At 41.9% G+C, this 17,500-nt stretch overlaps 1 long non-coding RNA gene across 1 annotated transcript in view; it reads right to left on the reverse strand.

The window, feature by feature from the left end:
• Nucleotides 1–6,675, reverse strand: part of LOC147014498 (uncharacterized) — an 80,954-nt gene extending 74,279 nt beyond the window's left edge. Inside the window, exon 1 of the long non-coding RNA XR_015050782.1 lies at nucleotides 6,605–6,675. This is a non-coding gene — a long non-coding RNA (uncharacterized LOC147014498). The remainder of the gene's footprint in view (nucleotides 1–6,604) is intronic.
• Between the last annotated feature and the right edge of the window lie 10,825 nt (nucleotides 6,676–17,500).

Here is a 17,500-nt window from a genome sequence, read left to right on the forward strand (position 1 = left end):
CAACCTCCGAAGGATGACAGGCTGAGTCAACCCCCTGGTGTATTAATTCAGTGGCCCAACGGGGCTTGAACTCAGGACCTTTTGGATCCCAAGCCGCTGCCCTAATCACTGCGCTAACACCAGGCTATATGTATATATATATATATATATATATATATATATATATATATATATATATATATATATATATATATATATATATATATATATATATATATATATATATATATATATATATATATATATATATATATATATATATATATATATATATATATATATATATATATATATATATATATATATATATATTTTAGCCCGTCTGTTTTTTTTTTCTGTCCTTTATGCAAATGCAAACTGTTTGACCTGGAGCTACCAAATTTGGCACGGGAACCTTTTATGGGATGAATAATGGGAACACAGAGTTGGTCCACCTGTCTGTTTGTCTGTTTATTTGTTTTCCCTATATGCAAGCACAAATCCTTTGTCCGAGAGCAACCAAGAATACCATTTGACCTCGAGCTACCAAGAAAGGAGTGCGCAGTGCATGGGATCTGCAACAACACTGTATTTGACTGTATCTGCAACATGAACAAGTGTTTGATTTGGCACAATTCCAGATTTTGGTGCATTTTGCTGAAAATTGGTCCCGTTATTTTCTGCCACATCAGGTCCCATCATGTGTGTAATGGTTCTAACAGGGAGTTAATGTGGCAATGACCTTTTGCAGTTTTTGAAAATCCCAACAACTTTACCGTGCCACCAAAGAAATGGGCAAGTTTGGGCAGATCTACATCAGCATCCAGAGAGAAAAAAACCCCAGAAGCAGGAAAGCTCACAAGAAAGACAATCACACCTTGACAATCATAACACTTTTCTAGGAGTCGGAACTACTTGTACGTTCGATTCTGGAGCTTGAATTTTGTAATTCTGTTTAGTTTAAGAGATTCTCGTGGTAATCGCATGTGAGGAAATGAAATAAAGCAACGAACGCTGACATATCCGGGTGTTTATAAGCATTGCAATGTACCCAGCAATTCCTAGCTTTGATAAACAGGCATTCGATAATATTTATGAGGAAAGTGTAAAAAAAAGACTATCGTTAAGAAATCGTTGCGGCCTGTTCCAAGTCTAGGGATGGTTGAGCAGGAGAAAAAAACATGGCGGTTTCAGACCCCAGCGAGGTTACCGAGGATATGCCTTAAGACCTCATGCAGAGTCGTGACCAAGGATGCACCTGATAAAGGACATCATTAAATAAGGCCATTAATTATCTTAAAAAGGGGTGTTTTAATTAACCCAAATACAATTTTCGGTCTTGTACTTCCTTGGAGTTTTTTTTTTAGTGTGCATGTAAAGTTTCAGGTCGATAGGTTTCATGGTTTAGAAGTTATTGAGGAGACACACGGTGAAGACCGCTTTCAAGTTAAAGGGTTCCTTCATGACATGTAGCGACAGCCTGGCCAACCATTCCTCAACAACTATTTAATTGGAGTGCTTGCATGAGTGCTTAAGCCACTTTTCGAATGCCTTACAGTCGATAGTGGTACCACGCTACATCCTTCTGAGTGAATCGTTCACTCACTGCAGACACTTTTTTTCCGCCACGTAATTCAGAGTGAGTGATCCGTGCTCCATCACCCTGAGTGAGTGGTTCATGCTCCGTCACCCCTGGTGATTTATAAGGATTGATGTTTGTGATCATATCCCTGAAACGTCTATATAAATGCAGCCTTGTTTTTCGGTGAAAGCTGCTCATGGTTTTTGGGCTGTTGCCAATATCAGCAAAGCGTATGTGTGTATGTGTGTGCGTGTGTGTTGTTCATAAAGCATATCTCTCTCTCTCTCTCTCTCTCTCTCTCTCTCTCTCTCTCTCTCTGTCTCTCTCTCTCTCTCTCTCTCTCTCTCTCTCTCTCTCTCTCTCTCTCTCTCTCTCTCTCTCTCTCTCTCTCTCTCTCTCTCTCTCTCTCTCTCTCTCTCTCTCTCTCTCTCTCTCTCTCTCTCTCTCTCTCTCTCTCTCTCTCTCTCTCTCTCTCTCTCTCTCTCTCTCTCTCTCTCTCTCTCTCTCTCTCTCTCTCTCTCTCTCTCTCTCTCTCTCTCTCTCTCTCTCTCTCTCTCTCCCTCTCTCTCTCTCTCTCTCTCTCTCTCTCTCTCTCTCTCTCTCTCTCTCTCTCTCTCTCTCTCTCTCTCTCTCTCTCTCTCTCTCTCTCTCTCTCTCTCTCTCTCTCTCTCTCTCTCTCTCTCTCTCTCTCTCTCTCTCTCTCTCTCTCTCTCTCTCTCTCTCTCTCTCTCTCTCTCTCTCTCTCTCTCTCTCTCTCTCTCTCTCTCTCTCTCTCTCTCTCTCTCTCTCTCTCTCTCTCTCTCTCTCTCTCTCTCTCTCTCTCTCTCTCTCTCTCTCTCTCTCTCTCTCTCTCTCTCTCTCTCTCTCTCTCTCTCTCTCTCTCTCTCTCTCTCTCTCTCTCTCTCTCTCTCTCTCTCTCTCTCTCTCTCTCTCTCTCTACCTCTCTCCCTCTCTCTGTCACATCCTTGCTCTTCCCTCTTCCAATGCAGTGCAACACCATCCTCCCACACCTCTCTCACCTCCTCTCTCTCCCCTCCTCTCTCTCTCTCTCTCTCTCTCTCTCTCTCTCTCTCTCTCTCTCTCTCTCTCTCTCTCTCTCTCTCTCTCTCTCTCTCTCTCTCTCTCTCTCTCTCTCTCTCTCTCTCATTGTCTCTGGACATATCCGGATGGTGGTTACGTCTGGACGGTGTTTGTCTCTGGATGTTTCCGGGCAGGGTTTGTCTCCAGACGTGCCCAGGTGATGTTTATGTCCGGACAGGAGTTTGTTTCCAGATGTGTCCAAGCGGTGTTTTTCTCCGGCCAGCTTGGCTCTGGATGAGTCTGGATGGTGTTCGTTTCTGGATGCGTCCGGGCGGTGTTTGTCTCTGGACACGACGTCGGGATGGTGTTTGTCTCCAGACATGTCCGGGTGGTAATTAACACTCCACTGCACGTCTGCCTTCCTTCCCTTCCTCTCACCTCACAATGTTTTCCCTTCCCCCACCCTCCTCGTTCCCCCACCCTCCTCGTTCCCCCACCCTCCTCGCTCCCCTCCCTCCTCGCTCCCCTCCCTCCTCGCTCCCCTCCCTCCTCGCTCCCCCTCCCTCCTCTCTCCTCGCTCTCTCTTTCTCCCGCACCCCTCTCTCACTCTTCCCCCATCTTTTTCTTCCTCCCCCCTCGAGTATTCCTGTCAGCGAAGCGATTGGGGGGGGGGGGTATTTGCTTGTATAGCAATAAAATCCCCTGTGTAGCCAGTGTGAAAAAATCCTGACTGAACCTGAACTCAAACCTGGAACCTTTTCACCAAAGCAACAACAGGCCACTGAGCTTTTCAGTCTACAGGTTAGTCTCAGCAGTTTTTCACACGAATATTACAAGCTACAATGTCTGATGTCTTACGTTCCTGTTTGGCAAACCCCGAAATTCAATCTATATATATATATATATATATATATATATATATATATATATATATATATATATATATATATATATTCTTCTTCTTCTTCTTTCGGCTGCTCCCGTTAGGGGTCGCCACAGCGGATCAACCGTATGATCCGCATAGTGATTTGGCACAGGTTTTTTACGCCGGATGCCCTTCCTGACGCAACCCTGGTCGCCTCTTACGACACAGGGATATGGTACACCTATTTTAACCAGGGTATACACCAACCCAGTATACTGGTACTCATTTCGCCGACCTCGGAAGGATGACAGGCTGAGTCAACCCCCTGGTGTATTAATTCAGTGGCCCAACGGGGCTTGAACTCAGGACCTTTTGGATCCCAAGCCGCTGCCCTCACCACTGCACCAACACCAGGCTCATATATATATATATATATATATATATATATATATATATATATATATATATATATATATATATATATATATATATATATATATATATATATATATATATATATATATATATATATATATATATATACATATACATACATATAATATAGAAATGAGCTGAGGTACCTGGCATTGCCCAGGATAAATTTCGTATTATTTCCCCAGTTTAAATAAAATAGAGTTTAAAACAAAAGGCTAAATTTGATCATTTTTTTTTTCAAAGGAGATTGTCTTCCATGCAATGTTTCTGTTGCTCTGGTTGTTGCATGTTGTTGACGGTCAGCTTCAAGGTGTGATTGTCTTTCTTGTGAGCTTTCCTGATTCTGGGCTTCTTTATTTTTCTGGATGCTGATGTAGATCTGCTTGCTCATTTCTTTGGTGGCACGGTAAAGTTGTTGGGATTTTCGAAAACTGCAAAAATCATTGCCACATTAACTCCCTGTTAGAAATATTATGCACATGATGGGACCTGATGTTGCAGAAAAGGTCCGGACCGATTTTCGGGAAAAATGCACAAAAATCTGGAATTGTGCCAAATAGAACACTGTTCATGTTGCAGGTACAGTCAAATATAATGTTGTTGCAGATCCCGTGTACTGCGCACTCCTTTCTCGATCGCTCGAGGTCAAACGGTTGTCGCTTGCATGAAGGAGAGACAAACAAACAGACAGGCCAAAATATATATTAGATATATGATTTTTGGTTATCTTACTATAATTCACCATCTGTCCGTCTGTCTGTTCCCAGGTAGTACAAAAACGGCTGAACCGATCGCAGCCATTTTTTGGGTGTGTAATCCTGGGACCCCTTGGAGTAAAATAGGTATAAATATAATAACATAACCCCTTGACGGCTCCCATTCGGAGCGGGTGCTTCTCGTAAATATAAACATACTGGATGCCGATGATTTTCGGTGCAACAATAGACTGTTGGATTGGTGCTTCGCAGGCATGACGTTGCCTTACCAAGCGTGCCATACCTTGGAGCCGGTTATATCATTTTCTGGGATTATTTGGTGGACGTTGAAGTTAACACTATGTACTTCAAGAACAGTGGGTGACTTTAGAAATTACGCTGAACTAATTACAAATTCTGTGTACTAACTCTCTTTACAACCCACGGTTGGTTGGCAATGGAGGAGAGTATGCCAATACTCACAATGTGAATCAAGGAAGGCCTTTGTCTTGCAATGGACATATAAATATAGATATGTCAAAATTAAATCCGAATCTGGCTCAGGTGCAGGTTGTGAAGGATGCAGAATTGCTCAACATATAAAGCAGTACCAGCTGTTACACTTCTACTCACAGCAGTGATCGTACATTGGCCTTAGAAGCCATTTTTTGAAAGCAAATTGGCTTTTGAACCCATTGTACATTTAGAAGCACCAATGATCCTACATTGGCTATGGAAGACCCTCCCCTTTCCACCCACCCCCCCCTGCCCCAGTGAGACAGTCCATGGCTGGTTCTGTGTTTGTTTGTTTTTTGTGCACTGTATCTGAATTCTTATTTTAATTTTGATATTTTTCTTCTGCCGAATATTTCGAGATATCGTTAACGATGTAATGGTTAACTAAATAGGGTCAATGTCTGGCAGGAAATCCCTGGTGGTCAGGAACCTGCTTAGCGTGAAACAGCAAGTATTGGTGAGAAACAGGGATCCATGGCCACTGTTTTATACATACGTTCATACAATGCATGGTACAGAAATATACATACATAATTACAAACATACAAACATACATACATATGATACTCGCGCACACACAAACAAAGGTTAAGAGGTACCATTTTATGGGGTTAAAGAGCCTAATACTGTGTGATCTCCAACACCCAAGATATATATATATATATATATATATATATATATATATATATATATATATATATATATATATATATATATATATATATATATATATCATAGTCAGTTGTGTAGATATATGTCATGCAGCATGGGAGTTTTAAGATCATATTTCGTTCGAGAAGCCTCCACTGAGCCATCGGCTGACGTTGATAAAGCAGTGTCGATGAGGCTGTTCCCGTCGGTGTCGCTTGCAACGTGTTGTGGCGACAACACAGATGGCAGCTCGCATCATACATCTCGCAACAATGGCATGAAGCAGATCCAGCTCGAGTGAGATGGGCTTTGACGGTCAAAACTCAAACTGTTGCTGACAAATTAAGTGGCGAGGCACTTCGAGTAGCACAAATGGGTCTTTATCGATCGCCCAGCAGTGCTGCCGACAAACTTCGTTTCACAACTGTTATGTCGTTCACCCAGAGACAGGATGTGGGCCTGTCTCTTTCAAGCACTATGCAGGTTTGTTGAAAGATATGTCCAATCTGTTACAACCATTTACTGTAATTAGCAAGCATAACCCTTCATCCAATCCAATATCAATGAACGACTGATCATCTCTTCTATGTGTTGGGAATAACATAATTGATTTAGGTCATCAACAACCAACCCAAATTGCCTTAATAACTGCTTTTCTTAAAAAAAACAAAAAGAAACAAAAAGAAGAAAGATTCGCGAACTTGTTAGTTTCACTTCAAGTCACCCAGATTCCAGGTATGTCTGTAACCAGCAACACAGCAGGCTATCTCTTACGATAACTCACCAGGATGCCAGCAGGCTTCAACACTCATTTACATTTACGCATCAGCAAGGCAGAGGTGACATCTTTCATTGACTTACCAGCAAGCCAACGGTTGACATTTCTCATTCCCTAACATCAAGCCAGCAGGTGACATCTCTCATTCACCTAACAGCAAGAGAAAACGTGACATCACATTCTCTCACCAGAAAACCAGCAGGTGACATCACTCATTTCCTCAACAGCAAGCCAGTGCAATGACAAAGAGCTAAATGAACAGGGAAACTTCAAAAATGGCTGCATTTACTGCAGAAGTCTTTAACTTTGTGAAGTTTAAGAACAACCTCCTAATTATTAAATTCAGAGAACATGAAATCACAAAGAAATCCAAGGTACAGAGATAAAAAATGAGAACCTCACCCAAAACGTGTTAACTGGATTGGAAACTGGATTAATGATAGGAAACAAACAGTGGCTGTGAGTGGGAGATGGGATACCTCGGGGGTCAGTGCTCGGAACATTATTATTCATACTTTGCATGAGTGATTTAGATAGTAGGGTTAAGAGTCGGCTTTATAAATTTTCAGATGATACAAAGCTTGGAGGTAAGGTAGATGGCAGAGGAGTTTGTGGTGGGGGGGGGGGGAATGATCATCTTCATGAAAGACGAGGTACTTTCATAGATTGGGCAAAATATTAGAAGATGCAGTTTAACATAAAATGTAAGGTGCTGGGGATGGGTAAGAATAATAAAAACAGGAGTGTGAAGCTCATCTGGATCAAGAGTAACAGTCACTCAAACTGCTGGCAGACTTATGTGATACAAGGGGCAGTCTTGGAGCAGGTGACACAGGACATGGATCTGCGGGTAATAATAGATACTGAGAGTGGGGGGAGGGGGAGGGGTCAAGCAGAAGGCATATTACCAGGCAGCTACATGCAAATATTATATAGTAGTCCAGAATATTGTGTTCAGTTTTGGTCATCACATCTGTGGTAGGACAAAGCCACCATATAGAGGGTACAGCATTAGACTGGATTGATTTTGGGCCCAGCCGGACAGCTATGAGGAGTGGCTGAAGGAGACAGGGCTTTTCTACAATACATAGAAGCTATTACGAGGGGATATGATAGAGATTATTTAAGATAATGAAGTGTGTTGACAAAATAAGTGCAGAAGTGTTTTTCAGCAGAATGGACAGTGATATGACCAGGGACCATAGCCTAAGAGTAATGAAGATGAGTGTTAGAATAATAACAAGGCAGGCAGGGATCTTTCGGTCAGAGAGAAGTTAATGCACGGGATAGTCTCCCGAGAAAGGTAGAGACAGCCAAAATAGAAGATAGGTTTGAATTGGAATTCGATAAGTACGTAGATGCATTGGAGATCGAGGGGCAAAGGGATATTGGCTGGTCTTGTATGTATCTTGTGTGTGGATGGGTGATTGTACCTGATGTTGCCCTAGTGCAGGCATGATGTGCCAAATTGTCTCCTCCTGCACCAAAGGTCCTTGTTATTCCTCATTATATGTTTAAAACAATGAGTGCATAATCAATTAATCGATTACATAAGACAAGATAATCGTCTCCAACCGAACACTAGTCAAGGAATTTGTTTCGTGATCACCATCTTAGGGAACATCAGCTTGAAGTAAGTTCCACATTCGTGCTTGGGGGTTATTTATGGAGAAATGAGGAAAGCAAATGGTAGAAAAAGGTAATTGGGACCAGAAGACGTGAATGAGGTAGTTCTGCATAATCTTACTATAATTCACCATCTGTCTGTCTGTCTGTTCCCAGGTACCGCAAAAATGGCTGAACCGATCGCAACCATTTTTGGGGTGTGTAATCCTGGGACCCCTTGGAGTAAAATTGGCATAAATATAATAACATGACCCCTTGACGGCTCCCATAGGGAGCAGGTGCTTCTACCATACATATATATATATATATATATATATATATATATATATATATATATATATATATATATATATATATATATATATATATCATGCCTTTCCTCAATGTAAAAAAATAGACCTGCAGGCACACAAGTCACAATCACAGAACCAACACTCAAAGACAGTCATTATCAGAAAGTGTCTTTGCTTCGTTATTTCGGTTCAACTTCTCAGGAATCTCATTACTTGCTTCGAAAAGGTTATTTTTTCCAGTTCACCTCTGATTTTGTTAACCCCATGCACAAAATGTTTTTGTTGATAAATTCCAGTTACAGAACAGCTCAGTGATTAAGTGAAAATTGGTAGCTGTTCACCTCATTTTTAGAGTTGCTGCGCCTTCCACATGTGGGTGAGAAATGCCAAGAGGGATGGAATTCCGTTTGGAAATACAACTCTCGAGATGTGTGGCCTTTGGTTCCCATAACGATGCAGACCTCAAAATTATTTTGATCAGGCACTGCCAGTGAGATTGCACCAATATTACATATCACCTGCTTTGAGTTACCCTGTTTGGTTACCCTGTTTGGTTACCCTGTTTGGTGTTGCCCTTTATGAGTACGAGTACTTTCCTCATTCAGGAATGCATGCACTTAAAGTCCTTTAAACTGTGCTGAATCCTATTTTCTACGATTGTGTCCTTGTAATTAAAGTGAAGGTACATCGATATTTTTGGTTCCATGTGATCAATGTACAAGCTCCGACATAAGCTTCAGATAAGTGTAAAAATAATTCCTGTTACAGGCCTGCTGGCCAAGGTAGACATGTAAGCTGCAACATTATATAAGCTGTTTGGCTATTTTTAGTAGCTGAGTGAAGTTGGCTTCAGGCCAGGCAAATAATTATTTATGAAACTACCAGGGACCAGTAGAACATCCATCTGCACAATGTAAAATGTAACTTCAAGTTCTTAACTCTCCCCCCCTCCCCTCCCAATTCACAAACCCCGAGTCATCGACCCCCCCCCTCCAAAACCCCAAGTCCTAAACCTCCTCCCCCTCTAAAACCTAAGGCATCATTCCCCTCCCGCTTCAAGCCTCCAAATCCTCTCTCCACCATAGTTCCTAACCCCCCCCATCAGCCTTACCGAAAGTCCTCAACCCCTCCTCCAAAGCCTCAACCTCCCCTCTGCAAATGTCCCATCTTTGCTCTCCACCCCCCCCCCACCCACCTCCCTCCCAACCCTAACTCTGTCCTCCCCTCCTCATCTTTCTCATGCTCATAAAAGCACAGTCATTCTCACATTGAGCATCACATATTTCTTCATTACCCCATCCAAACAGCAGACTATTTAACGTTTCTCCTTCCACTATGATGCTATCACTGACTTCACATAAACTGTGATTGAAACAGTTCCTACATGTCATGGGCCATCACTCTTACCTGTCCAACTCAATCCCAAGAGATATGTGGAAACCTGATGGAATTCTAACATAAACGCCCCAAAACCAATTATCTTCTTCTTGATGCATATATGCACACCATTAAAAGTAAATAATGACAGATGCTTTCTTTCACAACGTCGTGAGATTCAAGGAAGTAACCTCTGCGTTAAAAGTCCTGTTTGAGAGAATGCCAAATTGTTAGTTGGGTGGTTATTTGGACAACAGACCCCTGCCTCGTTCACTGAGGCCTATCTTCGCAAGGCCTCTGACGCCTATTGGCTCAAAATCCTAACAGTAGCTTTGTTCATGTTACACTGAATGGAAAACTTATAGGGAGGGCATGACGATTGTGAATATGACAACTCCGAAGATGTCTTTGGCTTTACATAGCACCAACATGGTGGCTGTATGATTTTTCACGTTAAAATTGTGGGTGGAGTCAGGCCAGCTTGAACTGAATTTTACACAAGGATGGACGAACAAGCTTATTATTATATAGTTGATTGATTGATGATTCAGCCTGACGACATAGCTCAGAGCTAGCAAGCGAACTCACCTTTTGGAGCTGTCTATAAGTCTGGGTACAATCCCCAACAGACTATCACCTGCCATCCTCATGTTTTGCAGGCAGGCCATTGCCACAATGAGCCAGCCATTCCTCGGAGAGACGAAAGTAGGCCTGCATTATGTACCAGCACGCTGGCCAAATTCCTGCGCTGATTATTCCTGGGAAAGGTAATCGCAAACTACATTGTGTGTATTCCATCTCACATACGCCTTATGACAGAGCATGGAGTGTTCATGACAACTTGCGAATGCCTCGAAGGCTAGAATAAATTCTGTTGATCGTCATTGGTCCCAAGGTCTGGAGATATTCAGCTGGAGTATCCATAAGAATTGAACCACCAGAGGATGCAAAGCAACAAGACATCACACATTCCATCACCAATCCACTGACTATTTCACTTTAGATTTTGAATTCATTGTTGATGACTTGGTCATGATTTCACAATCATTGTGTACAATGCACCAAGGAATTTTAAGGAAGGGTATCAATAAAATTAGTCAAGCAGGGATGTATGGTCATGTGGTTTACAGCAGGTGTGATCACACAAATGGAAATCTGAAGTCGACTGAGTAGGATTATAGGGTTCTACAATATGTATGTATGTATACCTGGCTCACTCAAGAATGTATAGGACTAGTTGGGTTCTGTGCAAAAGTACATACCACAAAATATTAGTATTTACCATGGAAATACAACATCCACAATGATACACCTGCCTCATGTCCCTTATGAACGACACTGTGCACGTTCTGCTCAGCAGTGGGATGGCAGTTAATCGTTTTTTAATCTGCAGGGATTCAAACTCGAGGAAAATCAGCAATCACAAGAACGCTCACTGTACAGCCAGGACCCCCTGCCAGGCAACACTTTTGAAATCCTTTTTGAATTCGCCAATTATCAAATGCAAGCTGCTGAGTTACCGCTGTGGACCGATTTCCTGCTCCGTTTTGCCCTATACCCACTGAGATTAACCTGGCCACCCACTTAGGAATCAGAAAAACCAAGAAACTGCTTCGATAGAAAAATTTCCCGGTAATGATGGCCTCGACCTAAATAACTAACACGATGCACCCGAGGCTTTGGCAATCTCCCAGCGCGCACGCCGCAATGACATGACCTCTACCTGTGATGACCCCAGTGGCTAAAACTGGATGTGAGAAACTCCAAAAGTATGTTTCCACTTGTAAACATTTCAAGTCACGTTTGTTCACTGTTCCCTCAATGTCTCTTTTCATTCCGATAACATGTCCCATTAATAACCGCTGCGTGTAGGTGCCACATCAAAGAGAGAAGAGAGAGCATTGCACATATTAGAGGCAATTTGGGGTGCTGTCGTTGCTGATAATTTCCTTCTATTGTTTTGCTTTTGTTGTCTTCCTCCACTGGGATATCATTTTCAAAAGTGACCTCAAATGGACACAAGAAGCTTGAAATTAAGCGCATTTTCCCCCTGGTGGGGACATTAATGGATTAACAGTTGAGGTCAAATTAGAAAGAAGTATCTACAGTTTAAGTGGGTATTCACAGTGCTTGCCGAGTTCCTCAAGAACAAAAGAAGGATTATATTGAAAGGGGAGTTAGCTCTGACAGGCTACAACAATAGCATTAAGAAAAGAGGGGAGGTAGAGGGTGTCTAAGGGAGAGGTGAAAGTGAAGAATAGAAATAATGAGAGTCGTGATGGCTGTCTCCCTTGATATATTTGTTGGTATAAGTCAGTTAGTGAAAGCAAAGGTGTCTGGGACATGAGGATTCATCAAATTGTCTTTGTCTATGAACCCAGTGACTACCTTTGTTCCATTCCTCATCTCCGATTTTAGAAACTCAGAGCAATATACTTCACAATACAATTAAAAGAACATATGTCTGGATTGCAAAACTGGAATATCATCCTGAAAAGTCCTCATGTGGATCCACCTTTTGTTCACCTGGTGCAGCAATGGATGCTGATTTGAGCAGGAACCCAAAACCAGTGTGCAATGCATGGGTATCTTTACAGCTGGGAAGTAAAATCTTTTCTGTGAAAACATCATCGCTGTTGTACCTGGAAGCAACTTGACAGGCTCAGAACTCCTGCAAATGTGTTAATTCCAGTGACTGCAGCTTAACAGCACAGCTGTCAGTGTAAACAGGAGAATAAAACTACTAAATGCAAAGAAACAAGGTTGTGTTTCAAAAGCTGTTTCCATCTGGGATATGAGTACTGGAATCATCGGTTTGGAAGAAATTGGAACAATCAGGCCACATTGAGGCCTGCATGATCGACTGCCACTCTTGTCAATCTGTCAGGATAAAGCTCAACAGCTGAACCTGCCAATGAATTCATTGGAAACAAGAGCCTCTCTGCCTTGCTGTTTGTACAAATTTCCTCAAAAGCTTGGTATCGCCCGGAATACATTCCCGGTTCTTTTCAAACATGTTGGGGCTCACGCAATAGAAGAGCAAAGAGAGACAAAGAGTCAACAGACAGACAGTCGGGCGAAGGGGAAAATGTGTGCATGAGAACACAATCAACACATGTGTGCATAACAATGTGAGAACGGTCTATAGGTGAAAGGGGGACAGGGACTCAGTGTATGTAGTGGAGCTCAGAGGTGTAGAAATTGGAGAGACCATGAGGTGGCAGTGGGAAGCAGACAAAGTTCTGGAAAGAAGAGCAACGAGACAACAGACTCGGGCAGATGATTTTGATGCAAGAGAGAAGGGGAATGAGAGAATGGAGGTGAGTGGTAAGCCCAATATTCGGGAAGGTATCAAGGAAATGGTTTGTATTGGAACACGTACAACACCGAGGGGCAGAGGTGAGAATATGGAAGGAGCAATACCAGAAGAGAGCAAGGAATGGTCTACAAGGCCTCCAACCTGCCTATGTTGAACAGATGTATAGTCAATTGCTATTACATTCAATTGTCTCACTGCTTTTGCAAAGCATAGATATCTGGACATTGTGTTTTTTTTTAAGTAAAAGTGGAAAATGTAAGAAAAATATTCATCATCAATCATTCTTCCTTGAAAGCTTACAACGCAGTCATAATGGCTGCCAAGGTAACTGTCCAAGATAAAAGATCATGTCGTAGTTAACTCTATGTAGCATGAATAACTCGTCTTGATGGTGAAATGTCGAGTCGATCAGCAACAGCGGACAGGTACAACGATAGATTAAATCAACAGGACGTCGATTGAGGTAGCTACCTTATCCTTGCTTCCCATGGAGGTTAGCATACCTCAGTCAATCACGTCCTTTTGATTTCGCACATTTCAGTGAAATCTACGTTTAACAGAGAAACAGGAAGGTGGAATTTGTTGAGAGTACACTGTCTGAATGCTTAATATTATGCAGCAGATAATTTCGAATTTCAAACGTATACAAGCAAGTGCAACAACAGGCACAACATCATTATTACTGCAAACACCAACCTGGGGACATGGGTAATCTCCCGGTCATGTACACCGTTTCCCCTCAAGTCTTGCATCAATTTGATGCCTCTTGGCAAATCTGGTTATCTCCTGTTCTTTTGTCAACACACACTCTCAGTATTTAAATGTCGTTGCACAGCTCCATGTACAAGCTCAGTAAAACCGGTTGCATGTACTCAGACTATTCCCCTTCTTGTACACCTTCCAAGGTCTTGAAGTTGACAGGTCACCTGCATGTCCTTGTCCCTGTCTCTTGTCATGGAGTGAACCCTTACTCATTTTCCAGTACATTTCTAACATACAAACAATGATCATGATACGAAATGATGACGATGAGCGAAGCATAAAGAGATATTTTGATGTGGAAAATATAAATCACCATTCTGAATAGTGTAATAATCAGGTGGATAATGTAATCTAATGTAATTGTTGCATTTTCTTCCAGGGGTATTGTGTACAATATTCAATACCGTTTGCTTCAGACAAGGCACCATGTCGTCATGTTTCTGCACACACACGTAGGCATGCTATGTGTTTAACCATCAGTAATTGGTAAAAATGTAGCGTCATTACGTACAACTTCCTTGTAAAGGTTGCCTTCTCTCTTAAGGAAACATTCTCAATGTGGCTGTACAATTTATTGAATAATTGATGCTTCCCTGGAAGAAAATGAAGTGTGGCGTCGCAAACGTTCCTCCAAACTGCTGTTATTGATCTAGCTTATGGCATCCTGCTCCTGGATGTGGACGACTTATGCACATCCCAGCACCTGATGCATTCTAAGTGGAAAATGGCCAGTGCGACCTTTTTGTGAACTGCAAGAACATGGTGTGATGTCTTTGACAGCCCATTGTGTTCTCCTTTAAGGAGGTCCATTTAAGACTGCCTAAAACCTTGCGAGACTCCTCCAGCACACTTGCAGATGTAACTCACACAGGGAAACTACAAGCACAAACTCTCTCAGTTTGTTGCATTAATGCAGAGGAAAACCGACCCACCCCATAATACGGGGAAATTGTCGCAAAAAGGTATTATAATTGTTATTGTTATTACTGTTATTATTGTTATTACAGCATGCCTGGTGTTGACTTAATGGTTAGGCTGATGGGCTTTGGATCCTAGGGTCTTGAGTTCAAATCCTGCTCACTGTTGAATTAATACCAGGTGGAGTTAACTTGGCCTGTCATCCTTCCGAGGTCGGCAAAATGAGTGCCGGCATGCTGGTACACTGTGTCAGAGTGGTGACCCGTCCAGGATTGTGCCCAATAGCCAAGGAGACTGCTTAAGCAGCACCAACACTCTGCACAGAGTATGGTCCCAATCTCCTCTCCTCCTGATGGGCTTGTGATGCTATGGTCCTGAGTTCAAATTCCTGCTTGGTGGTTGAATTAATACCAGGTGGGGTTGACTCAGCTTGTCATTTGTCATCATTCTGAGATCAGCAAAATGAGTACCAGATTTCTGGGATGATTGAGCCATTGGAGTAGCAACCTGTCCAGGATTGTGTCCCAAAACACAGAGGACTGCTTTTGCATCACTGATGCTCTGTACAGAGTCTGGTCCCAATGGATTTGGGGTTTTTTTGGAGTAGCAGCAACATCATGACACACTAACATTAGCAGTTGAAATTGCTTCAACAGTTGGAACAATTAATGCATCACATAGTTTCTGTTGCACCTGCCATATTTGTATATATTCGCTTCCATCACAGAATCATCGGAAAACATCCGTAAATGAAAATATAAATAAATGAAAAAAATAATGCAGGTGAGCGACCCCAGACAATGGGGAAGCATAGTAATTTTTGTGCCAATGGACATCGAAGCTGCTACACCAGAAAAAAGTCATAAAACTGTTGGAAAGCGTCCGTAAATTAAAATGTAAATAAATGAAAATAAATAAATGGAAAAAATAAATGCAGGTGAGACAATGGTGGAAGTATGGTTCATTATTGCTTATAATATGCAAGCATACCCTGCTAGTTTTTATATGTGTATATATATATATACATATGTCTATATATATATATATATATATATATATATATATATATATATATATATATATGTTAGAATGGACATGCTGGTCATTTCCTGGGCCGGCACACAAAACTCATGGTGGCCATATTGGAGTGTGGAATCGCGGCTGTGACGTCATTGATTGAGCAAGGTTTGTGCTGAAGATCTGAGCTGTTTTCCATCCAGTAACATCCAATTTGAGGGATCATACAATAAACATAGACCCTAACTGGTATTGTGTACCACTCTTGATTTCAGATGGATAACCAGAAGAGTATTTAAGTCGCATTTCATTTGCTATTGTTTTTAAAATACTTTCCACATGAATGCTCCATTCGTGGCCCATTGTATATCAACAGAGTGCTCCACAACTCTACTAGTTATGTTCTCGATGGGAAAGCCATCAAACAGCTAATTCAATAATTGATCCAAGCGGCTCTGACAGTCATCTCTGATTGTCAGTTTCAACAGACAAGAGGTTGATTCACTGTGCTCTGACAAGATTTACATACAGATCGACAAGCAATAATTCATTGAGGCACACAAACCAGGGCCTGAGGCACAGGCGAGACATAACAAGAGTCCAACTACCCAGGTCAAAAAACCAGTAAAGACCAGTAGCTTACTGGTCAACTGGTACCAGTTGAAAACCAGTAGCCAACTGGTACCAGTAAAGCCAGTTGGTTTCTTACTGGTTTTAATATGGAAATTGGAATAGAGTGATATATTACCAGTTGAAATACAATTGTATTTAACTAACTGGTATCAACTGGGACCAGTACATTGCAACTGGTATCAACTGGAACCAGTAAGACTTTAACTGGTACAAATATGAGCTACTGGTTTTTTCAACTGGGAAATTGGAATTCTGACTGAATTTAACTGGTACCAGTTGAAACCAATAGAGACCAGTTAAAGACCAATTAGAACCAATAGAGACCAGTTGAAAATGTGTACTGGTTTTAACTGGTTTTTCGACCTGGGTAGTCATACTCACTCAAACACCGACCATACCACTCAGGAACATGGAGAGCCAGCACTGCCATTGAGGCAAACAACCTTGCAGACCCACCGCCAACCGCCCCCCCCCCACCACCACCAACCACCATTTCTTATTTCTCCCTTTTATAACTTTTAAAATAAATTTATTTCATGAAGATCCTAAATGAGAACAACAGGAAGCTCATAAACAAAGCAAAATCACAGCAGCAGACTTTTGTATCACAGTAGGTGTTGAAAATAAATAAATTAAGCGTTAACAAATAAATTATATAAGTTGAAGTTCCTGTCTGTCCGTTTGTCAGCGGCTGCTTTTGGGACTGCTTTTGCTTTTCTAGCCTGGGTTCGAATCCCTACCCAGCTATAAACTGTTTTCCCGGTGTTTTGCAGACTGTGTGATTCATCAATGTGGGTGCCCCATCCCTCAGATGGACGTTAATCAGGGTGTCCCATCATCAGCATTAGTTGGAGGACACATCAAAGATCCCACAGTGTCCTTCGCAAAGATGGTAAGCTATTGCCGGCATCCTGGGCAAATTTCAAATTCCTGCCCTAACATTCGTCGAACGTCCCGTCTGACCAGCCGGTTCATGAGAAACTTGAGCTGGTCAACCCTACAAGAACATGGGACTTCAAACAAAGCATAACGTG

This window comes from Eptatretus burgeri, chromosome 13 (genome assembly GCF_056783735.1).
Source record: "Eptatretus burgeri isolate ZD-2024b chromosome 13, Ebu_testis_v1, whole genome shotgun sequence".
Classification (NCBI taxonomy): domain Eukaryota; kingdom Metazoa; phylum Chordata; class Myxini; order Myxiniformes; family Myxinidae; genus Eptatretus; species Eptatretus burgeri.